Here is a 25,694-nt window from a genome sequence, read left to right on the forward strand (position 1 = left end):
GTGGGCTTAAGTGTTAATTAAACCCTGATGTCCTTTCAGACTGGTACCGGGATATTTGCATACTAAACCACTGATAAGCTGACAACTTATTTTTAAATAATTTTCACATTCAGAACTGCACTTTTTTCCTAGCGTGTGTCGTGTCACTTTACGTGTGTTGAACTTTCCAGAAGGTGCGTATGCCTTAAAAAAAAAAGAAAGAAAAATCGCTACTTCTGTTATCAAATTACTGTACTTTTCCATACTCGAATGAAAAGCATTCTTATGTTATTGTAATAATCACTAGGTCTTTTTCCGATTTCAGTTCAATCTTATTTAAATCAATATACAATTATAATGAGGGGAAAGGGGGGAAACTGGAAACCAAAAAGAGAGCACTTAGTCTGAAAATTCATATTCTCATCTGAAGAGCTAATGTTAATAACATTTTTCAAACGTTTGGAATTTATATATCGTAAGAATACAGTTTAATGACACAGAGAAAAATTAATAAGGATAATATATTTACGTTAATAAATAACCACATTATTTAGAATATTCGAAATCCTTGTTATTTATTACAAACTTAGTTTTCTATTCGAAAACAATTTTACTGATTTTAAAACAACACAAGACAAATATACAAAAGAATTTGGCTGAACGAGAATATTTTAATAGTCATTAGATTTAGCTTAATAAGAAAATTTCAATTAGATTGGAAACAATTTAATATTACATACAGTACTTATTCGTACAGGAGCGTCCTATTTTTAGGAGCATTTTAATAAGTATCCATTCAAGTAGGGATTTGAATTTTTTAAAAATATTCATCTCATGATGCTGTTTTACGTGGTTTTACGTGGACTCTAAATTGCTATTTACTGTCTTTTGCTTTAATTTTCTTTTTACAGTGAACCAAATTTTAGATTGGATTTATACATGAACTCGTTTCTAGAGGCTGCAACATTCTTACATTATATTTAGCTAAATAATCAATAATATTATTCACTTTGTGATATAGTGAACATATTATGGTTTTCGAAGGCCTCTCCTTCAAAAAGCAGTCTCGTATTTGAGGCAAAAATAATTTTTTAGAAACATTGATTTATTGTTGCTGTTATAATTCTATCATAATTCCTTTTACAGTGGGTAATTAAATTTAAGACGTCATTATCTGTTCCTAGCAGTATCAAGCAAATGGGTATTAAGCTCTGAATATTGGTTATATAAACATTTTAATATAAACTTTTTCAAGCATTTTTATAAGGATTATATTAAATCTGTCCCGCTGAGATATAAGTAGGCATGATATCGGAATTTCACCACTGGTTGCACAGGTAGAGCCCCACCGCAATTGTGCAACTCCGCCCTAATTTTGATAGAAAACACCTCCGGGGAAGAAAGTCTTCTGCACCTTTTCCCTTGCCACCAAATCACTCGACAGTACTTTCTGCTGGCCAGTATTTTAAGTGTGCACCCATGTAGCACAGGCACTATACACTTATAAACATCTATGCCTTCTCCGGGATTCGAACTCGGGAGAAATGGTTCGTCAGCCAGCGTCACTAACAGCCAAACCGATCAAGAGGGCTGGCTGTAAGGGGGTCATTCACATATATGTTGTTCCGAGTTCGAAATTTTAAGTGAAGTTGCAAAGTATTAGTCTAAAATTCTGCAGCTCATGCTTGTTATAACGACCTTTAGTATTCTAAAGAAAAAAAAAAAAAAAAGGTCCATTATATCCAGCAGTCACAGATTTAATATATTCTCATAAACAAAAACAAAACAAAAACAAAAAAAAACTTAAAATTAAAAATTTTAATTAAAGCAAAATTTGAAATCCGTTTTTTTTTCAATGAAATTTAATGAAATATATTTGAGTAACAACTCAAGTTTTTTTATATTTTTAGAATATTTTAAAATAAAAAGAAGTATAAATTGCAAATAACTTCAAGAAATTATTGCAAATAAATGTTAAAAATAGAACTCCAAATTCTATCTAGAAACTTAAGCATGTTTCACTTGTACCTCCATAAAGTAATATTGGTGATTCAGATCCACAGAAATTGCAATTTTTTTTCCTTTAAATTAATCTTTTCAAAGTTTCAAAGCTTTTAATAGGCTTTCAAGTTATGATTCAAATGATTCGGATGATAAAAATATGCGAAAATTAGACTTTTCTAAGTTTGAACACTGGGTTAAAATTCGTGGGATTCGGCAATTCGAATGCCCGTTTTCTGTATGAATAATGATAGTAAATTATATATTTGCAGTAACTCCTAAATGGCGCAAGTGGTATGGTTTTCAATATACACTACTGTACATGCCGTGGCAAAATGTTTTGCATACTTTGTCAGACTCATTCATAACGAAGAAACTTTAAGAAATCATTAAATAGAATTATTCTGTTTTTGTAGTACGCGCTGAGTTAATAATTAGTTATAATTCATTGCAATATAAATGTAATAAATATCTAAAAATTGCAATTTTTCATTCAATCGTTGCATACAGATAAAACTCGCGGGACATTTATCGTTGCAAATGTAAAAGCCTTTAACGGAGCTAATCTAAAAAAAGGGGGCTTTGCAATAGAAAAGATTTTGAAATTATACTCATAATTATATTAGACCAGCGGTTCCCAAACTTTTTGTTTTATTGTACCTCTTAAGAAGACTTAGAAATTAAAGAATACTTTTAATTCTTTCTTTAGAACGTATGACTTCCCATACCTCCAGAATTCCTACAATATATTTTAAATTCTCTCTGTATTTTTTAATACCAAAAAATTTATTGACTTAATGAATAAGTAATGAATTAAGTTAGAAATTATGAGAATTATATTAGAATGAATTATATTGTTATGAATTAAGTTAGTAGAAATATAATCAAGTTAAAACAGATCATTATATTATTTATTTCAAAATAAACATAATAAAAACACATTTTTCTAAATTAAAACATAGTATTTTTAATGTACTATAATTCTTTTCAGTATCAGCTTTTGCTAGGAAAAAAAAAAAAAGAGAGAGAGAGAGAGAGATAAAGAGAAAACGAGTGACTTGATGAATTCATCGACTCTTAATGAAATCTAAACCTAGTCTAAATGAATAATAATACATTATATTGTATATCTCTAAAAATTAATGACAAATTAATACAAATAACCTTAGTAAGGCAGGCTTAAATTGTTGAACCGTTGAAGATGTGATCCTTAACCTTACTTTGCTAATCACAGTGTTTTGAAGTCACAGTCAAATTTGAAGAGATAACCACTTAAGTCGTGACTGGGTTTATTTAATTATGGCAAAGCACTCGAGGGCTATCTACCTAAGGAGAAGGATGCCTTCGTAGAAGACTTTCTGGAGGAAACTAGCTCGTATACATGTTACACATACAGAACACTACGAAAACACCCATGCAGTCAGGCTGCTCCATCGAGGTTGGAAAACCGAACCGAACTACCAATGCTCAGCGACTTTACCGGTCGGCCGCTGGTGGACCTCTTAAATCACGAATATAATTCTTTTTATTACGTAACCGGGAGTTTAAGTATACATGTAAACTGAGAATGTCCTTTTCGCAAATTCAGTGTTTGTTAATGGGGGGGAAAAAACCATTTTAATGCTTTGTCAGTTATATCTCCATGTTCTTCTCTTGCTGAAATTCCAAAAGAAATAATATGTCCCTTCTTGAAGACGACCTTCAAGGATAAATCTCTAGAAAATTTTTTTGAGAATAAAAGGGAAAATAATTCTCACTTCAGTTCAATGACAGTTTAATGAAAAATTTAAATTCAACGACGCATTTAAAATTTCTAAATATTTTTTTTATCTAGCAATATTTATAATAATTCTTTGTTGTTTTCCTCCATTGATGATAACTTTTTTCATGTTCTCTTAATTAAGTCGTTACTTACGCCCAAGGAATAAGCACGCCACAGGTTAGGAACCGCTGCTCTAGAATAGCAGGCCATCCTGGCTCTTTCACGAAGCTTCGAAGACTACAACCTAGTTAGTTCATCATAACATGTCGACGTAATTATGATGAATAGCATACGTCTATTTTTAAACAAGACAGCGATATTTTTTAGGTTGGGTTCTACACCGCTATGGTAACACGAAGAGATTTGCTTTTTAGGCTTTTATGCCGTTTCACCTAACACAAATTTCTTAAAATTGTTTAAACATCTGCAAAAATATCCTTGTCCCAGAATATCAGAAATTCCTTCGGCTTACAATGTAACTTTATTTTGAAGTAGATTTACCTTCTCGTTGTAACAGTTTATCAGCGCATTTTGTTTACATTTTGATCAGAAGCAAATTTTCCCTAACAGACATTTCATATTTTGGGCAAGTTTTATGCAATCTCCAAAATTAAAATAAATTACAACATATATAGAACTAAAACTAAGATTTAAACAAAACCACTGCTAAACATTTCTACGAAAAAAACCCTAGAATAATACAATGAAAGTAGCTAAAGATAACACATGAAACCTTTTTTCTTGAAAAAAGAGCACAATGACAAATTATTTAATAGAGTGCTACGCTATTTCACTCATTGTAAATTTAGAAACGATTGTATAATGTATGTAATATGCTTTACAAAGAACGTGCATGACAGGCAGTGTATTCATAGATTGGTTGTTATATACAATAGTTAATGTGTTTGTGATCTTGATTAATTTAAATTTTATTTATGTGTGTGTGTGTGTGTGTGTGTGATTATGGCAAAGCCTCGAGGGCTATCTGCCTAAGAGGAGGGATGCCTTCGTGGAGGACTTTCTAAGGGAAACTGGCTCGTATACACGTTACACATGGGGAAAACCACGAAAACGCCCATGCAGCCAGCCCGTTCGCGGGATTTGAACCTCGGACCGAACTACCAGTGTTCAGCGATTTTACCGCTCGGCCGCTGGTGGGCTTAAATTTTATTTAAAAAAAAAAAAATCTGAAAGGTTTCAGATTTTAAATTACGTCCAGACGGGGCGTTTTCTTTTAACGTTTTGTGTGTTACCTTTATTTATTAGATATCATGTTCTTCGCACTTAAACCATGAATTTCAGTTCGATAGCAATGTCGCAAAATAATTTAAAATGAGCCTATCTTTAGAATTTCCGATACACAGCTTCGCGCGCTGCAGATAGAAAGTCCCCCACCCCCGAAAATTGTTGCCATTTGCTTGCTTTCAAATCGTTAAGTTTGTTACTCAGAAATTCGTTAAAGTTTTACAAAATATGAAATCGATCATAAAACAAATTCCAAATTTCAAATTTGGGCTTCCACATGTCCATAGTCGCAGTAGGATTACGTCATTCAAAATTCGATGGCTCTATGAACCGTTGTTTTATCACAATCCGAGAAATATACATACATTTATGCAAATTTTTCATTATTTAATTTCTTCAAATATAATGCAGGTCTCTAGCATTCGGTGGCAACAGTTTGAAAAGTGAAACGAACATTTATAGTGATTCGACGCAAAACTGCAAAACGAAAACAATAGTCCTTCAGGAACAAAGCTCCTTTGAACTAAAAATTATTTATAAAAACACCTTTATCGGGTCGGATTGATAGTGCTCGCGGGCCGTAGTTAGGAGTCCCGTACTCTACACTATTACTAGCATTGGATGTTTTATAGTCTGTTGAATATTACCGACTAAAGAAATCTTTTGGTGACTAGGAGCAAATCGCTGTGTTTCTTCATTATTAGAGAAAATGACCTCACTAATAAAACACACCTAAAATAACAGATGAATGATACAATTTATCCCTTCATTAGCAGAGAAGATATATTCATCACTAACAAGTAATATAAAAAAAAAATTAAGTCAATTTCTACTTAGGTCAACAAAGAAAAAATTTTTTTTAGTTACTTTTTATTAAAATTATTAACATTTTTTCATTTCTGTTTTCTGAAGCGGATGGTGGTCTATAATTTTTTTTTTATCCAACTCTTGTAATACTTCATTATTGCAAGGAATCTTTCCAGTGAGTTTCGAGTAATCCAGTTCTTCAGTTAATATTCCATCTAATGATTTCACACGACTCAAGGCGACATATGCTTCACCTGCTGCGAAGAGTTTTCGTCCTAGATATATTACTGAATAATAATATATTTCAAACGTATATTATTATCACGTTAGCATAGAAACACGGGGAGAATTTTCGCTACATAATAGAACATAACATCCGCTACATCCAACTCTATAAAACTACAATTCTTTAATTAATTCCATACACTTTAAAAATATTTAGAACTCTGTCTTACTGTTGCCATTTATTTTTGTTAAATATTACAATTCCATTTATCACAGTCATGTACTATTATTTATACAAGTAATTTGTTATAAAATTAATTTGTACAGCGCGTGCGAATTCCTAATAAACGGCCATATATACTTATAATATATTTAAAAATCTAATGTGTACACCGCATGACTTCCTTGTATTGGAATATTAAATTGGAATATTAAATTATACGCATTTTTCTTGCATTTCATTTAAACTTATCGGATTGAATTAAATCTACTTCGCCGACAGCGCATAAACCACAATAGAATAAATGCATTCTTTAAAATTCACTCTAGTATTTGTTTACCATAGCGACACTCTGGCGCTAGATTCACTTAACAGTATTAATAATTATATAACAGTTAACTTATAAAAATTATATAACGCAAACTAAGTTAACTGTTATATAATCCAATAATTATATAACAGTTAACGTATATATTTCGTTTATATTATAACTCATAATGCACAAAATTTATATCATTTAAAGAATAGAATTATCTAATCGTTGCCACATGTTCCATTCAAATACTATAATAAAGCTAGAATGATGTATAAAAGAAATTAACAAAAAAGAAACAGTTTTTCACATACGATTGAGTATTTCTCATTTAATTAATTCGGTTCTCACTTCGCGAGAAGGCAAAAATACATAAAACTGAAAATATCTGTATTAAAAATTACGAAGTAAATCTCAAACACTTATTTCCTCGAAAAAATTCCAGAAAGAATTAAGCATGATTTAATTGGCAATAATAAATGGATGCGTTATCTTTGTTGTTGCGAAGCTAAGTTTCTCTAGATTGGCAACAAATCCACTAGTCTCCTGTTTCAAAAGTAAACATCAATGGCCGCCATTAAAAACAGGCTTAGCGGCAATTAAACAACTTTAAAATTGCTGATAATTCTAAAAATATTGCACACAGATTTACTAAAGGCATAAAATCCTTAACCGGAAGATAAAAACAACATAATTCAATCATTTTTAAAGCAAAAAATGTACAATTTACAAACATATAAGAGTAAAGAAACTGAGATCACTGAACCAGGTAACAGAGTGGATATATATATAAATATATTTATATACGTTTGGTGAGGCCGATTGCAACCAAAATACGAGGTGCACATCTACATGTTATAGCAGTCCTATATACATAATTTCAACGTTCTGAGGCTACTCGTTTTTGAGTTATGCGAGATACGTACGTACGCACATACGTACATACGTTCGTACAGACGCCACGAAAAATTCTCTTCAGAATTAATTTTAAAGCAATTTTATAATTTTTTTGAAGGAAAAGAGTATTTTATTCTGTCCTTACGTATAGATATCACGCAAAAACATCGTTAAATTGCATTCGATAGCGGTCAAAATGGATATTTTCGTTGAAATATGCTGCCTGAAACTTTTTGCGATTAAAATACTTCCTTTTTACTTCGTACAAAGAAGCAAAAAACAGTATAGCTTTAGTTCCGATGAAAAGGAATAAATAAGTAGGAATTGACTTATGTGAAAAAACTATATTAACACCAAGTGTCATCCACTGCAAGTTAAGAAAAATGTATTTGAACTTGAGTGGTTGAATAAAAAGTATTTTATTAACGATCGAAAATTTGAACAAGATATGGGGAGATTGGGAGCTAATAGTAGGAATTTAAACAATAGAGTCAACATTTTTTTTTTTTTTTTTAAATCAGAAGACGTGAAAAATGAACAATGCCCTCACCGGAACTCGAACTTAGACCTCTCGAATACGCCTCGAGTATTCTTCCAATTACACCACAGAGGCATGAAGATAGGAAGGAAAAAATATCCCCTTTTAAAGAGCGACTGGGGATTAAGGGATACAATCGCCAAATCCTGGTGGCGAGCTAACGCATAATAAACTACTGAATGACATGATCATCTTTTGTAAAAGATAGAACATGCATAAAATGCAAATTAATACTGTAACTAAAGAATAGTCATAGAAAACATCTTGCATTGCAAAAGAATAATTGAGTTATCCTATAGATAATTTAATAATTAAACTGACATAGTTGCAAGTATTAACTTTAAACGAGGCTTCCATGAGATCTGAAAAATATATCCAGGGATTCTACAGGACAACTTGAAAAATGCTGCTTCAGGTCCTAATATTTCTCGCTCTGAAATACATATAAACCTGACGAAGAAACAACTAATATTTCATTCTTCGCAGAACAGCATACATCTCTCGAGTAAGCTATAATCAATACCGTGACGAGTAATGATTGATTACGTGGAAAATGGTTGGCAATTGCAGGATGATTATTATCACGTTGAACATTTTCATTTGAGGTTTCGAAGAAGGACGTACATCAGAGTTGCCTTCGACTCATTACTCACCGGCTACGACAGCAATAATTGGATCGCCCGATGATGCCAATAATTGCAATCCTAATTTGATCTTGTAAAAGTGACAATAATTCAATAAAGTATGAACGCTTTCGCGTGCTAGCGTATTATTGAGAATTCAAAATCGTTTGTAGCCGATTCATTTTTAGATCTGATTAATTTGCGTAAAGTAGTTCTTTTCTTTGAAGGATAAGTTATATATTATCTTTACTTATTTATTTGCCATCATGTGTTAGTTGCAATCTCTCAGATATTTAAATATATTCATTTAGTTAACCGTAACTATTTATTTACCACGTCCTTCAGTGTGAGTGCCATGTCTTTATCAAGGCTTACATTCATATAATCGAATAATACTCAGTTTCTCTTAGAAACTCTTACATGAAGGCATCTTTCCCCTTAGGTAGACATCCCTCTCGTAGATTGCCATGATCAAAATCAAGCCAATATGTAAGGAAGTATCGCGTTGTTTCATACATACTGCTGTGATGTAAGTGGTTAGTATGGTCAGCTAGCAAGTAAAAGTTCCATGGCTCGGAACTAACGAAAGCATAGCAATTGTTTAAAGTGAAAATTCAACTGAAATTTCAAGTGATATATTAGTTTAAAAATATCACGATGGTATCCATTGGAGCAATTAACCATTACTATCCATTTTAGAATTTGTACAGTTTTTGAAAGTTTGATGTGCTCGAATTTCTGACCACCCTGTATAGTGTTTCCCTGTATCATATTGAAAGTAAACAGATTTTCTTCATTAAGCAGGACTTTTGAACAAAAGAACTTTCGGTAAAACTTAGTCGGAAATTTCATTTTCTCATATTCCAAAAGTCCAGCAAAATTTAGGTTAATTCAAAGTTGTAGTTTAGATTTCAAAATAGCATTACTTCTGAAAAAATTTTGAGGCACAGTTGCAGTTTCTATGCGAAATTAGAGAAGAAATGATTTAATATAACAAATTATCTAACACTTATACAGAATTTTATACATAAATGGCAATAGTGGCAAAATGAATATATATACTGCAATAGTTAAATACTCCCCGTCACGAACAAGGAACTTTCCATGGGGAAAGATTAAATTGGATTGCGACCTACAAAAAGTATTTTTAAGTAGGCACGCTATCCCTCCACTTTCGTGATGGTGCTCTATAAAAGTAGGAGATCTCAAAAAATAGCTTCTGTCATATCCGTCACCTTTAATGACAATGGAGAACGTGTACGTGTAGTCAATTAGGCGAGGCAAATCTGTCATGTCGTCATGGTGACAAAAAAGAATTCTAAACCCTTCTTCGGAGAAAACCTTTTTATTACAAGACTGAAATGTGGACAGACCATGTAATCGCTTAAGATGATTTCTTTATTTTTATTACTTTCGAAAAGAAAAAAAAAATTCGTTTCACGAAAATGAAAGTGCGGCTTGAGGAAGAAAAAAAAAATTAAGAGAAATATTTTAAGGATTAAGACTTTACTGTACGCGTGAATAAGTTGATACTGGCAATACAAAACATTTTAAGAGAAAAATTATGTAGTCAAATCATAGAATTATTTTGGCGTTAGAAGGAATTTAGCTGTGCTTTACAAAATTTATGGGTCATTACGTTACATTATCATGGACTTGTTACTATGCGAAATATAATTAACATAATTATGAAACGTATTGAAATGTTAAGATTTTCGGCATATGTTTCGTATTTAATTGGCCTGTAATTATTTAATGCTATGATCAAAAAGAAATAAATGCATTTCTTAATAGTTAAAAGCTATATTTAATTTTTTATTAATATAGATAACCGACATAATTTAAAATGCAATTAATTTGTAATCATATCCAAATGATAATTTTTGTGAATATTTGCAATATTACTTCAATTAATAATAAAACACCTGATGTGAACACCATATAACTTCCTTGTAATGCCTATGAAATTATATACATTTTTGCTGCACTTCATTTAAACTTATTTCCTCAATTAGTCTAATAAACCAATTAGCAAAACAAATTGAAAATGACAGCAAAAATTGCAAATTTTGAAATTAAATACACAGATAAATTTTTGTCGTGCGGGAATCAAACGTCTTGTATTTTTATTTTTATATAATGAGTATAAAACTCACCCAAATATAAGAAACAGAAAAAGTCATTAAAGGTTCGATTTTTGTTATTTATACAAAATTAATGTTTTTTTTTAACCCAAATATAAGAAGCAGAAAAAGTCATTAAAGGTTCGATTTTTGTTATTTGTACATTTTTTTTTTTTTTTTTTTTTTAATTTGACATTGCCAAAACGTGAATATTTTCGTCACCTAAAACACTTCTGCATTTTTACTGCACTTCATTTAAACTTCCTCGGATTATTCGAAATTAATTAAGCGATTGCAATGCAAGTTGAAAATGACATCAAAAATTGCAAATTTTAAAATTAAATATTGCGCTCAACTTCGTCATTTAAAGCATTTCTATAAATGAAAGTATATGACAACGACCATTGCGAAAATAAAGGCCGGGTAGGGATTTCTAAGTCATGTAAGCTGGCAGATATATACATATATACGTTTGATACTGCCGACTGCAACAAGAAAGTGAGGTGCACAACTAGACGTTATTAGCAATCCCATTCACAAATGTTCACACAAAGTTCTAAGACTATGAGTTACATATGGACGGACGTTGAGATGCATATATACGCTCGTACAAACGTCACGTAAAAAAGTCCCTCTTGAATCCATTTTAAAACCATATTACAATCCGTTTTTGGAAAAAAAAAAAAAAAAAACATCTTTATTCTGTCCGAAAGTACAGACGTCAAGCAGGGGGAAAAGGGGGGATAAATTCTTCGAGATGTTTATTGTGTTCATTGCTATTGGGGAGTAAGTGATCAGCATGTCCAGTTAGCAAGTGAAATTCCCTTAGTTCGAATCCCATAGAAGGCATAGCTGATTCTTCGTGATTTTTGGCTTCAAAAAGCCTAATAGTTTTTACAGCATTGGCTATAGTGATGGACACTGTAACTTGCCACAACTTGGATTTGTTTGATCGGATCTCGTGCCTATGCCCAAGAGCCTTTTAAATGATTAACAATGTATTGAACTATCGGATTCCCTGTGCTGGCTGTTGTGGTGAAAGTCATCGGATTTTCCATTTGGAAAACGGAAGCTCGCGGATTTGAAGCCCGCAGAGGGGATAACTGATTTGTCCCTTTTCTTGACTTGGACGACTATTAAGTTTCTATATAAAGGACTAAAAGGCACAGATGTTTTTCTGGTATCGAGCAGCAGTTTTCAAAAAATCTTATAGTTTTGGATTGTGTTCTTAAGGAATTCATTAATGACCCCTGAGGGTTGATTAAAGTAAGCTGATGATCTACCTCTTTAGTTAAATTTGGAACTTGCAGGCATACGAAACTTCCATTTAATAGAAGGAATTTCATTCACACGATTATTTTACTTATTCTGTAGAGCCATTAGATTATTTCGAAGCAGAAGATATGAAAAATAACCTCACCGGGACTCGAACCTCGGACCTCTCGAATACGAGCCGAGTGTGCTGACCATTACACTATGAAGACGTGCTAAGAACGCGGGGGAAATACCTTAGACACTCCTCCTTTTAAAGGACGACTGGGGATTATGGGACCAAGCGCCAAATCTAGCGGTGAAGAATCATCATCCACCACCTTTCTCCGGAATGGGAACCCGGGCCCTTCGGTACCTTAGTCAGAGTCATTAACCACTTTCCCGTCTGCGCGCAGAATAGCTGTAATAAACTGACCTAATAAATTAATGTATATAACATATCTAATAAACTGATGGAAGATGCATTGCCTTTGAATACTCCCCAGTACTGTACATGCGCTCATACGAGTGTGAGTCCATACACATATTTAGCATTCATGCGAAATAAATCTGCATATCTATACGCTAGTGATTACACAGTAAATTTTCAGATGAACTTTAAATCTGTTTCAGACATGAAAAAATTTTCTTTTTCAAATTTCTCTGCAGTCTTTTCTTAAATAAGTAATTCGCAATTCAATTCTTGTGCATATCATAACGAAAAAAGCACCTTGAATAATCATGTTAATTTTAAAAACAAACCGAAATTATTTCTTGGCGAGAATTTTTCTCTTTACCCTCGCTTTAAGCTAATATTTATGTCACTCTGAACTTTATTTTAAAAATAATAATATATTTTATATGTGAAACTTTAACTACACATGCCACAGAAATAATTTAACTATTCTATCAATTGCTTTTCTGAAGAAAAGTGAGCTATTCAACAATTTTCTGCTCAATATCATCCAAAGTCCATGCATTTCTTTATAAGATAGATATTTAGTTCATAAGACTCTCAACCAAGATCACCTCTAAGCCTCTAAAGTTAGCACATTTTATTCTCCGTCTTATTCTCAATATCTGCCATCTGTCAGTTTCCTGAAATTCCTACGCGTTGCAAAAGGTGCGAGAATTAACTTATCTTCATCACAGCAATTCACGAAAAGCTTAGCAGTTGAGGAAGGTCGATTTTCATAAGTACAACAAAACAACATTTATATATCTTTCAAAAAATTTCTCAAAAAGGATGTATAAATGAGAACGACATATAAATGGCGAAAAAAAAAAGCATAGACGTATAAACGGTGTTTCACTACACTATGAACGTTTAAACAGTGTTTCTGTATATTACGAACATATAACTGGTGTTTCACTGTATTACTAACGTTAAAACACTGTTTCTGTGTGTTACGAACATATAAATGGTGTCTCACTGCAGTCTGTGAGGTATTCAATTATATTGAACTAACGAAAGTACGCGATGCCAGTTAGGTTAGGTTGAGAGTGCTGCATCTAACAACAGAGAGAACGATACCGCTGTAATCCTTCTCTAATGCAAAAAATAAGATTCATAGTCAGATATTTTCAGGTCTGATGCAATATGAAACCCACATAAAAAATTTCGATAGAAAAATAAGCTAATTCTCTCTCATTATATCAGCAACAGTGGCAGGCAGTTTTTAATTATTTTCGTCTTTCTAATCAAATGGTCGTAAAAGCTCAATTTCCATCCAATATTTCACCTATATTTAGTTTTAGTCGATTAAATGGAGCCAAAAATATATCATAATTGATCAGAAATCAATAACGCGAACAAACAAACAAACGCACAAACATACATTCTTCTTTATATACAGAGACTTTGTAAAACTTACAAATTTTTAATTAACAAGCTCTACGATTTGAAAGCGAGCGGTAGCAACACTTTTCGAAATAAAGCCTTTTTATCTCCAAAGCGCGAGACTGCTGCCACTCGGAGAAATGAATCCGAAAATTAGAGCTTTTAAAGTTTTTAATTAATATTTCGGTTGATTAAAGTCGTACGAAGATGGAAGTAGCCGAAATGGGTTCCCACGAATTTTTGGAAACGGGAATAATGTATTTAATGTTTGGCAATGCTGTTTTTTATTTCATCCTAAAATTAGAAATTTTTTATTAACAAATTCTAGGATTTGAAAGCGAGCAGTGGCAACAACTTTCGAAATAAAGCAGATTTCATCTCCAGCTTGCGAGACTGTTGCCACTAGGAAAATTGAGGGCGAAAATGATCATTTTTCCGAGTTTTTAATTAACATCTTTGATTTTAGCTACTTTTTTGGAAAAAAAGTGGACGTCGACCTTTTCCAGGACCCAGAAAAGAATTGTAGAAAGTTCGATTACGATAACTATAATAGAGACTGAGTTATTAGCGAACAAACACACACAAGCACACAGACTTTCTTCTTTTATATAGCTGATTCGCTGCATTAAACGAGATGTTTAGAAACATATAAAACAGTGTTTCATTATATAACGAATAGCAGATTCATTGTTTGATGATACGTTTCAAAATTGAAATTAATTGCGTTGAAAGATTAGTATAATTAAGCTATCACGGAAAACATTAACATGTGTTAATTGGTGAGAAAAAACTAATTAGTAGCTATTTAGTGAGAAATTAAATGGACTTTTTAAGCTTTTCAAGCATAAATGAAGACTGGTTCGTAAATATAAGGTGAGCAAATGATTCTGATAACACGAACAATTACTGACTAACCACTTAATAGTAACTGATATCCTTCTACGTCTAGGCGTGCATAATTAAGAAATAACCACCTCTCATTATCGTAACACGCTATATTACAAAACTGAGAAGGGGCACTTTCTTTTAAAGTTATATGCTTGTGACCGACAAAAAGTTACGATTAATCAATAACCCATTTTTATCATTCAGCAAACTACACTAAAAATTCGTTAAGGATACTAAAAATAAATAAATAAATAAATAAAGGCCTCATAGAAATATTGGTATGCAGTGGACTATTTGAGTAATCATAACAAGCTGTTTTAGAGAGATTAGTAGATTAGTCTTAGTAGTTTTAGAGAGATTATAATTGTAAACTTAACAAATGTTTAACCTCTAATGTTGCAGAAAATAACTGTGTAAGTAGGACAGAATTTCGCATGTGGGTTACAAAACGGCATATCTGTGAAGGTTACAGTGTAGAGACATTAGACATTTTTTGAAAGCAGGAAATTGAAGAAATGTGCAATGCCCTCGCCGGGACTCGGACCGGAACTCTCAAATACGTGCCGAGTGTGCTGACAGCTACACCACGAAGGCATGTTAAGAAGGCAGGAGAAATGCTTCATAACAGATACTTTCCTGTAATGTTATGAGAAATATCTGCATAAGCAGAATATAGTTTTCATATGTGAATTACCAAAGTATATGTCTGTAAAGGTTACAGATGTTTGACTGTAATGTTTCAGGAAATAAACGTGTAAACAGAACCTAATTTTCATGTGGAGATTACCAAAAATGTACAGATATTCTGCTTGTTATTGCAAGTAATTATGTAAGCAGAACATGTATTTTGTATGAAAAGTAACAGGTAGTGTAAAAGTTATAGATAATTGGGTTAAGTTATTTAAGGTCCTTCCAAGTAATTATGCATACAGAACATATTTGTCATTTGAGAAATGCATAAGTGATAAACTTGCAAATGTAACCTGTAGTGCCAATGACGGAACAAATTATGGATAATTTTGCATATTTGAAAATGTAATGAATATTTTGCGTGTATTATATATTCGAAATAATTATATATGGAGAACCTATCTTTTGCATGTGAAATATTAAAGGTTACTTACCTTTTGTTGACATAATATAATGCTATTGACATTCAACCCAAACTACGAATTTTTGGATTAAAGGTCAGTAGACTTAGTCCCAAACTTTTTGAGTAGTTTTAGCATTTATTATTTTGAGAAGCAATACTTATGTTAAATAATCTAAAAGCTATACAGCATTTTCTTTAAAATGTTTATAATCATAGGTTAAAAAAAATCTTAGATTAATTTATAACCTTAAGTTAAAGCTCAAAATGTTATACTTTTCTTATATCTACATCATTTTTCTTTACTGAATTTTAACATAAAGGACCTTCTGACAATTATATAGGCATCATGGAATGTCTGAAAATATTCTGTATACGTATCTGTATACTTAATTTTTTTTTGTTGCTGTAATCCGTTGTGAAAATGTTTAAAGGGGCTGATAATGCTCTCTAGAAATTCTTACGAAACTTGAACCTCTATTGAAATGTTTCTATGTAAAATTCTAAAGAAATATTCTTTAAGCTTTCACACAACGGAATTCTACAGAAAAGCTGCTTTGCAAAATCACATAGAAATGTTACAAAGCTTTATTTAATAATATTCTATAGAAATCTGCAAAGTTTTCAAAATGTAATCAAAGCAAATTTTCAGTTTCTAATGTAGTATACTAGAATACAGAAGAGCAAATATAAACAGCTTTTATTCATAAGTGTTGAATAATTTTTCAATGGAAGTTTTTGCTTTCTCCCGCCCCCCCCTAGATTAACGTTTTTAACTTTAAATTTATCTAAATGCTTATATTTAACATAAATGTTGCTGTTGTAATTTATCTTACTTGTCTGACAGTAGCATCAGAACAAGCCCACAAAATTCATCATAACAAGAAGTGCAAGACTGCGCCTGTCGCCTTGAGCAATATACAAGTGGCAGTACAACTTTGTTCAGTTCCCGTCCCAATTTTGATAGCGAGCACCCAGGGGGTGGAGGACTGGTCCGAGGGTCTCCCACCCCTCTTTTCTTTCCACCAACGTCCTAAGAAGACTTTCGGCTAGCCGCATATTTAGAGTGCCCCATGGCACACAGGCACTATACGTTTACGAACATCCATGTCTTCTCCGGCATTCGAACCCAGGCTCTTCTTTACGACAGTCAGCGTCGCAGTTGGGTAGCATAAAAGTTACATTAATAATGTTACGTAAGCTAAAAATTTATAAAAACTGCTATATACCATAGAAATTAAATTTTGTAAAAGCGTAAAATCAATTTAAATCATAAAATTAATTAAAATTTAAATTTATGCTGTTAATTTATAAGGTATTTCTCCCACTTCCCTAGCGTGCCTTCGTGGTGTAACGGTAGCACGCTGGACCGGTATTCCAGAGGTCCGTGGTTCGATTCCCGGCGAAGGCGGTTGCATATTTTTCATCTTTTCTGTTTCCAATTAACCTAATGACTCTACAAATTAAAGTTTTGATTCCTGAAATTAACAATTTTAATTATCATATATGTATGTACCTGTGACAGAGAAAAATTTTCTTAATTTTAATTAAACTTTAATATGAAATGCATTTATTTTTATTTAAATATTTCTGAAATCAAAACAAAATTAAAATTAAACGTTAAAAATTTTTATTACGGGGAAAAAAATATCACCGCCTGTTCCGAAACTTTTTATTCCTCGCCTCCGTCATGAAATAAATCATTTCAAAATTTATACAAAATTAAAAATGCTATTCAAAAATGAAAATTTCATTTATTCCTTTTAATCTTGAAATAAAATTTTGTTGATTTCATAATGCTTTCAAGTACTCAAAAAAGCTTTTATAGGGAAGATCCTAAGCGGGAAATTAAAGCAAGGAAAGTTGTTTTGAATTTTTTAGAATTATGATTCAATTTTCTGCAAAATAGACCCACTACTTTCAAAGGATATCTAGTAGTTGGTTCTATGCACATTGTATTGTACAGATATTAGCTGTTGTTTAAACGAGAACCAGGAGAATGCTCACTGCCCGGCCGAGATTTGAAAAATGTACCTCCCGATTGCCCAACAGGACACGTATTCCAATAAAACAACGAATGTACTCGGTAAGGAATGAGAAAAACCTTACTTAAAGGCAGGTTTAGATCACGAATGTATCCTGCTTCCAAAAATACCTAATATCTCTATAGTGGCGACCGAACTAAAAGGTGGTGGATGATGATTCTCCACACTGGGCGCGTATTCCAGAGGTCCGTGGTTCGATTCCTGGCGAAGTCATTGCTCATTTTTCCCTTCTCCTGCTTCCAAAAATACCTAATGCCTCTACAAACTTACTTAAAAGCTTAGACCACGAATGCACTCGGTAAGGAATGAGAAAAACCTTACTTAAAGGGCGATTTAAACCACGAATGTATTCGGTAAGGATGAGAAAAACCTTACTTAAATGCCAGTTTAGACCACGAATGCACTCGGTAAGGAATGAAAAAAAAAAACTTACTTAAAGGGCGGTTTAGACCTCGAAGGCAGGCAATAAGGAGGGAGAAAAAACTTACAGTATTAGATAGTGCATATGGAACCTCTAGAAACTTTGAACAAGTTTTTATAGAATCCTTACATAAATCTCCATAATATATTTACATGGATCTCAAGTACTTTTTCTGTGAAGAAGCTAGATATAAAATTTTATACAATATCTCTGAAAGAGATAATAATAGGAAATTGGGCCATAATTCTACAGGATTCGAAAGAAATTTAACGTGTGATTATATATATATATATATATTAATTTTGTAAAAATTCTTCGTAAGGAATGTTCTAAAACTCCTCTCTCCCTCCATCCCGATGCCGCTTTTCCCGTATACCTGAATTTTATTTTCATTTAACACAAACATTAATTTTCAAATGCTGCAAGTAATTAAAACGTAATTGCCCCACCATAAGCATCTCTTGCCACAAATAAACATAAAGAAACAACAAGTGCAAGAAGAAAACAAACCAAGCGAATAAAACCAATATTGATTTTTACAAAAGAGGAAATACGAAGAGTCTCAAGGGAAAAAAAAAGAATTTCAAGAACAGCCGTGTCAAAATCAAATGCAATCTCAAGGAGAAGATTGAATCACAATTCTTTTTTTTTTCCCTCCCTCTGTCTTTTCTTTTAAGGAAGAACTTGAAGATGGTTACGACAAGAAGATGGTTACGGCTGATAAGGACGGTGGCATGAAACTGTCAGAGTTGATTCAGGAAGAGTTGAAAGGCCTTAAGGATTAGGAACAATTTGAAACATCTTCAGCGTTTAGAAGTTGAGTTAAAAATAGCTTTTTTACTCTGCTTTTTAAACGTTGAAGCCATAACAAAACCTTTGAAAGAAAAGAAGAACATGAATTAGCATTTCTTTTTGCCTTAAGAATTATGTTAACAGTAATAATAGATTTTAGATACAACTTGATAGCGACTTTAAAAAGAATAAATTTGTACACAATTTTAAATCTTTGATTGTTAAGAATTTTGCTAATGTAAAATATTAGAGCTAGAATGAGTCTTAAATTTTCTCGAATCCAAATCCTAAAAGATTCTAGAACGTTTCAGATTAAAATAAAAAGATTTAAAAAAAAATTACGTAATATTAAAAACTTTTAATTAAAACAAAATTTGAGTTTGCTTGGTTTATTTGATTCTAATAAATTAGAGGAGGGCATCTGCTTAAGATAAGTGATGCCTTCATGGAGGATTTTCTAAGGCAAATTATCACATGGAGAAAACCATGAAAACGCCCATGCAATCCGTGTTATTTGCCGGAATTCAAACCCAGGTCGAACTACCAGCGTTCAGCGACTTTACAGCTCCGCCACTTGTAGACAATAGCAAAAAGGGAAACCTGCATTTAATGCAGAACAAATTTAAATTAATTTAAGATTTTTAAAATACGCCTATAGTACCCTTAGGACAATTTTTTAGAAGCTTAGAGAAATCTACAGAATTTTTTAGAACTTTACATGTATATATATATATGTAGAAATGCTTCTGTATACAACTTTATAGAAATTTTATGAAGTTTTTACAAGCACAGAACAGAATTATATAGAAATGTTATTTTGAAAAATTATGTAGAAAATTTCTAAAATCGTTACAGAATGGTTTTCTACAGAAAACTGCAAAACCTTCAAAATACATTAAAAAAACAAATTTTCAATTTCTGATGTTAATATCGAATACAGAAGAGCAAAAATAAATACTTATTATTCATGAGTGTTGAATTATTTTTGAAGGAAAAGTTTTGCTTTTTAACCCCTAGTTTAACATTTTTTTACCTTCTAAATTTATACAATAGTGTTTTACACCTTACTGCAAAAGTATTATTAAATATTCTAATGTAGGGGTCTTCAACCTTTCTCGTTCTAGAGCCACATCAATAAATTCACAAAGATCCGCGGGCCGCATGTCTGTCAAAAAGTAGTGTAGTCAGAAAATTTGTATGAAAAAGGGAGTTTTGTTTTGCAAGACTACAATTGATTCTAAGCAAAGAGATAGTGTTACAAATTTGTATGTATGGCGACGTTCTCTTATTTGAAAGTACGTGGAATTAAATCCACAGCCCCGTAGTCAAGTTGTTTTTCCCGCCTTTTTCTACACGTACAGTTATAGAATGTTCTGGAGATATTTAAAGCGAACTGGATTGGCTGACGAGGCTGACGTCATTTCTTGGAAGCTCCGCCCTTCCAGAGGCTATAAAAGGCCTCGCAAAGGAATATCGGGGCTTTTTCTTAAATGTAACGATGCAGTAAACTTCATACAAAAAGTTATTAGTAATTCTTTTTATTTACTCCGGATATCTGATTTTGTAACTGCTATTTCTCCTGAAATATAATAAATGGATCCTGTTTTTTAAACTTATCGTCTGACAATTTAAGCTACGACTACATCTATATTTCTTCACCTATCTATTTATTCAGGGCAAAATCTGGTACATCACAAGAAGTCGGCAGAATACGTGTACCCAAAAGAGGAAAGTAATTCCAATGGAAGTGAAAGAACTTTTTAAGTGCAAGTTATGTCTTTTTTTTTTTTTTTTAATTACTTCTCATGACCAATAATAAATGGATCCTGTTTTTTAAACTTATCCGTCTGATAATTTAAGCTACGACTACATCAATATTTCTTCACCAAATCTATTTATTCCGGGCCAAAGCTGGTACATCCCACACACACACACACACACATATATATATAGAATATCCCAAAAGTCAAATGGAAATCGAAATAAAATCTTTTGCAACATTTTTAACTATGAAAAAAAAAAGTATAAAGACGATTGTACAGAACATGGTTACAAAATGCATTTACAATAAAAAATGATTGCTTGATTTGCTTGATTAAAGCTTCAATATCAGGTTTAATCTATGTTATTGGAATTGGTAAAGTTTCCTCCAAATGTCTGTCTGTCAGCCGTGTTCTTGTTTTTAATTTTAGGTTTTTAATTTTACTAAAAAGTTTTTGATATATATAGGTACTGCATGAACATAAAGAGTGCATGTTATCGAATTTCTGGATACTTTTCTTCGGTCATCGTACTTCGAATAAAAATCAATTAATGTCAGATTTTCAAGAAACTTGCATATTACTGCAGAGTCACACTGTAAATCTATAAATTCTTATTGAAGTTCGGGAGGAACACGTCCAACGTCTACTGAAAATGGCAACATTCTCATGAACATTTCATTTTCACGAAAATCGGAAAATCTGCTTTTGAATTCCTCTTTCAACTTTGAAATGCATTGTACATAATTATTTGAATTCCGTATTGTAGAGTTCTGCCATCAATTTTGGAAAGTGAGTGGAATTCTTATTTAGCAACTGACTTTCCCAAAGGATTAATTTCGTCTCAAAAGCTTTCACAAAGTAATAAAGATTATGAACAAGTAGATCTTTTCCTAGTAAGCGATAGTTCAGATGACATGTAATATCGACAAAAAATGCAAAGTCTCTAAACCATTTTTCATCACTGAACTCATGAATAGATTTCTCTTTAGATTCCATAAACTATTGAACTTCGCTCTTCAAAGAAAACAAGCGCTGAAGCATCTTTCCTCGGCTCAACCAACGTACTTCCAACTTATACATAACGTCACCATATTCAGCTTCTAAATCACTCGAGAACTATCGAAATTGCCTGTGTTTAAGTCCTTTAGATAGAATGAAATTAACCACTTTTACAACAAGGATAAGAATCTACCCTTTCTATGGAATTGAGATTTTATGTATAGTCAAATTTTTAATTTTTAAAATTACATAAGATAAAGTGAAATTTTTTAAAAACTCATCATTTTTAGAAAATTTTATCTCAAATAATATCATGCATGTCAATAAAATGTTTTAAATATCAAGAATAAGAAAAAATGAAATTTTTTTTACGACCAAAAGCTGATAAGGCATTTTTTCTTGAAATCAAAAATATTTTAAATTCTTCAATTTTTCTTCAAATTTAAATGTGGGGTCACTAAAATGCCTTCAGCGGGTCACTGGTTGAAGACCCCTATTATAATGCAAAATTAAAATATAATAATAATTAAACGTTATAATAACTTTGCATTATAATATTAAATATTATAACGCAAAATTTAAATCTTGTAAAACTGTGAAATCAATTTAAATCATAAAATTAATTTAAGATTAAATTTATACTTAAATTAATGTTTATAATTAATATATCCCTAATGAGAGAAATGGTTTCTTAAATTGTATTAAACTTAATTATTATTTAAAATAAATTAATTTTCATCTAAAATATTTTTTGAAAGCAAAGATATATTAAAAGTTTTTGAAAGTTTTTATCCTCCCCGCACGAAAACAAAGAAAAAGAAAATTCATTCAGAATTTCAAAATTTATACAATGTTAAAAAATTCTATTCAAAAATAAAAAATTTGATTCCTTTTTGTAATCCTAAAAGTTATTTTTGTGAGGCTTTAAAATAATTGAAAGCTTCTATAGGATCTTTTGTTGAAAATTAAAGTAAAGAAACTTGTTTTACTTAAGTCAAGGCCCAGTTTTCTATCAATGAATGACCTGTATATCCCAAAGCTCGTTTCACTACTTCCTCTTTCCTTGAATAACGAATATTTTAAAATTTCCATCATAGCAATCAGTCTAGAACAGAGTTCGGTCTCATAGCTCAATCAAAAAACTTGAATGGAAAAGAAAAATCATTCACGTTCCTTGGCTCAATGGTTACAGACATCCTATGGAGTGTTAAGATAGATTTATTATGTTTATACAAGAACTGGGTGTTAACTTGCATAGCCTTTGTTTAACAAGGAAAGGTGGAGGAAAAGATAAAAGACCAGTTACATAAAGATATTTTTCGCTAATCCAAATAGCTTAACGGGGATGATTTTTAGGGTTAGTATTTAGTACAGAAATTCTGAAAAAAATTAAGAAAAATAAAAATTTAAAAAAAAAATCATTCGAAGATTTTTTCATAAAGTTTGTTTTCATCCGAATCTCACACATTTTGAGGTTTGCTACAGCCATATAAAATAACATTAAGTGCAATTACTAAAAAAAAAAATTTTCGTTCGTTACAGCCAAGGTTTTTTTTTATAGCGGGCTTTGACCACATTTAAATAATATTCATACTGCTTATCTCTGTAGTTTGCACAAAAATAGATTGTAAATAATCCCATTCCAAAAATCCAAAGTAGGAGACTCAGTAAACATAAGTCTTGCTGAACTCAAGTTTGGATAAATTATAACTAACTTTTACTGGACTTAAGAACTTTAGCTTAAGTTTTGCTAATTGATTCTTCTTCTACAAGAAAACCTGAAATAAAGTCGTTTTCCGAAGTTACACAAAGTCGTCTTCCGTTGCTCGTTAGTGCCAACAAGCCATTTCTATGCTAAGCTATCCTTTTTTTTAAGTGTGTTTCTTTTATAAAATAACGGTTTTGAATGAATTTTCCAAATTTGATTGATTTATAAATGTAAATTTCAATAAAAAATATATAATGCAAAGGTTATTATGTACGAATTATTTTCGTTGTTACTGCTTTCTGGTATAATCTCTGCACCAAAGTACCAATGTAAATCTCGAAATTTGGAATCGAAATTTTCAGTATAAATTTATTTGCAACTTCAGCCTTAGATAGCATAGTAGTTAGGGGTTCTGGCTGCCATATCGTTTGGCCCTTTGCTGAATCTTGGAAAAGGCAGAAATGTCTGTAACTGTATAGGGTCTGTGCGGCATGAGATTGCTCAAAATATTGGCGAGCCAGACGTGCTTTCGTGTGGTTTAGCGGCAGGGGAAGAGGAGTGGGAAGCCTCCAGATCCGTCCGTCGAGGTGTACTCCACCAAAATTGACATGAACCTGTAATACAGGTCCATCATACTTGTGTGGGACTATACCTCTAAGACCATTTGAAGTTCGAGAGTCTCACCTATCCTATCCTGCCATCGTCTCAGGAGATTCATCAGAGTTCTCGCATTAATGACACTTAACATTTTCATGGAGCAGAATGGAATTCATAACCTAAAACATCATCTGCATCACAGATGAATTAGCTATTAATCAAAATAAGCACGTCCTTAAGGCATAGAGTAAAAGTGCACCATACAAATGTCTTTAGGAACAAAGGAAGTAGGGCATCACAAAATTTTACCATTGCCGATTTTACCATGGAATATATGGTGCAGGTAAATAAGACCGAGAGCGAATGAATTGAAAAATCAGGCATAAATTTATGCGGCCAAAATCTTTGGGCTCAAAGCCTCTGAAAGTCTTAATCTGGCCTTGATTTGCAATCAGTACTCAAAAGAAAGCGGTGAAAGTTGATGCGATTCCGATACTTCCCATTGCCACCATTGCAGGGAATCCGTGACAGGGCTCGCATTATGATCCTGGACGTTGCCATGCAGGATACTGGAATTTGACATGTGAGAAATAATCTGTGACAAGCACCCAGAACAAAATGACGAGATTTGTTGGCGACGAATCCCACCATTCTCCACGACAATGCCCTGTCTTAGAATACGGCAGCTGACACAGATCTACTGTGACAGTAATCTATTTTCATTACAAGAATATCAGATTAATAAAAATGAAGAAAATAATCTCATAATTAACTTAGGAATTTGTTTATAGATAACGGCATGCAGTCCCTTATCTTCCTTTTTCTAATCTTTCTTAGATTATACTTTTCACGAAAAATTACCAGTAAAGCTTTATAAAAAAATTATTTATTAATGACCTTTGTTAGTTAACTGTGCCAGTTTAAAATTCTGCCAAGTGCTATAAGTTGCATTAATTTTCTATGCTTAAGTTTCCATTGTACATTTTCAGCAAATAATTATTAGTAAATAAAAAATATGAAAGTAAAAATTATGCTTCTTTCCATCTTGCGCTCACAAATCATTATGCGAATATCCATTTACAATTATTAAATCCTGAAAAGCGCATGGCTGCGATGTTATCGTCATGCAACGATTTGTAGGTACTTTATTTTTTACCAGGATATTTTCGACGACGATGTTTTTAAACTGCGAAGTTTTTGAACCGCTTTATTTCCGACGACAATATTTTGTACCGTGATGTTTTCTCTTTGCTTTATTTTCTCCCATGATGTTTTCAGCCACGACGTTTTTGCCTTGCGTTATTTTCTCCGTGACGTTTTTGTCGCGATGTTTTCGGCGGATATCCGTGTTACCATTCATTCAATAACAGTAGATTTGTTTTAGATTTTCCCAATTTTTTTATTAGCCACTGTACATTTTAATTTTTAATTCATTAGCATAATAGATACTTTCTAGCTGATTTGTTTATTCTAAGGGAATCGTATAAAAATTCAATTCCGTATTTTTAAGATCGTTTGGAGGAAGCAAATTTCTACAACGGATTATTTAATCCGTTGTAGATGAGTT

General features: G+C 32.1%; 1 non-coding gene across 1 annotated transcript; it reads left to right on the forward strand.

Annotated features, from left to right (window-relative positions):
* The first annotated feature begins 17,141 nt into the window (after window positions 1-17,141).
* On the forward strand, window positions 17,142-17,213 carry TRNAT-GGU (transfer RNA threonine (anticodon GGU)). The gene has a single exon. It is a non-coding gene; the product is annotated as a tRNA-Thr (tRNA).
* The last annotated feature ends 8,481 nt before the right edge of the window (window positions 17,214-25,694 follow it).

This window comes from Stegodyphus dumicola, chromosome 7 (assembly GCF_044657685.1).
Source record: "Stegodyphus dumicola isolate Sdum_Otavi_A_Nest chromosome 7, ASM4465768v1".
In the NCBI taxonomy this organism is placed as follows: Eukaryota; Metazoa; Arthropoda; class Arachnida; order Araneae; family Eresidae; genus Stegodyphus; species Stegodyphus dumicola.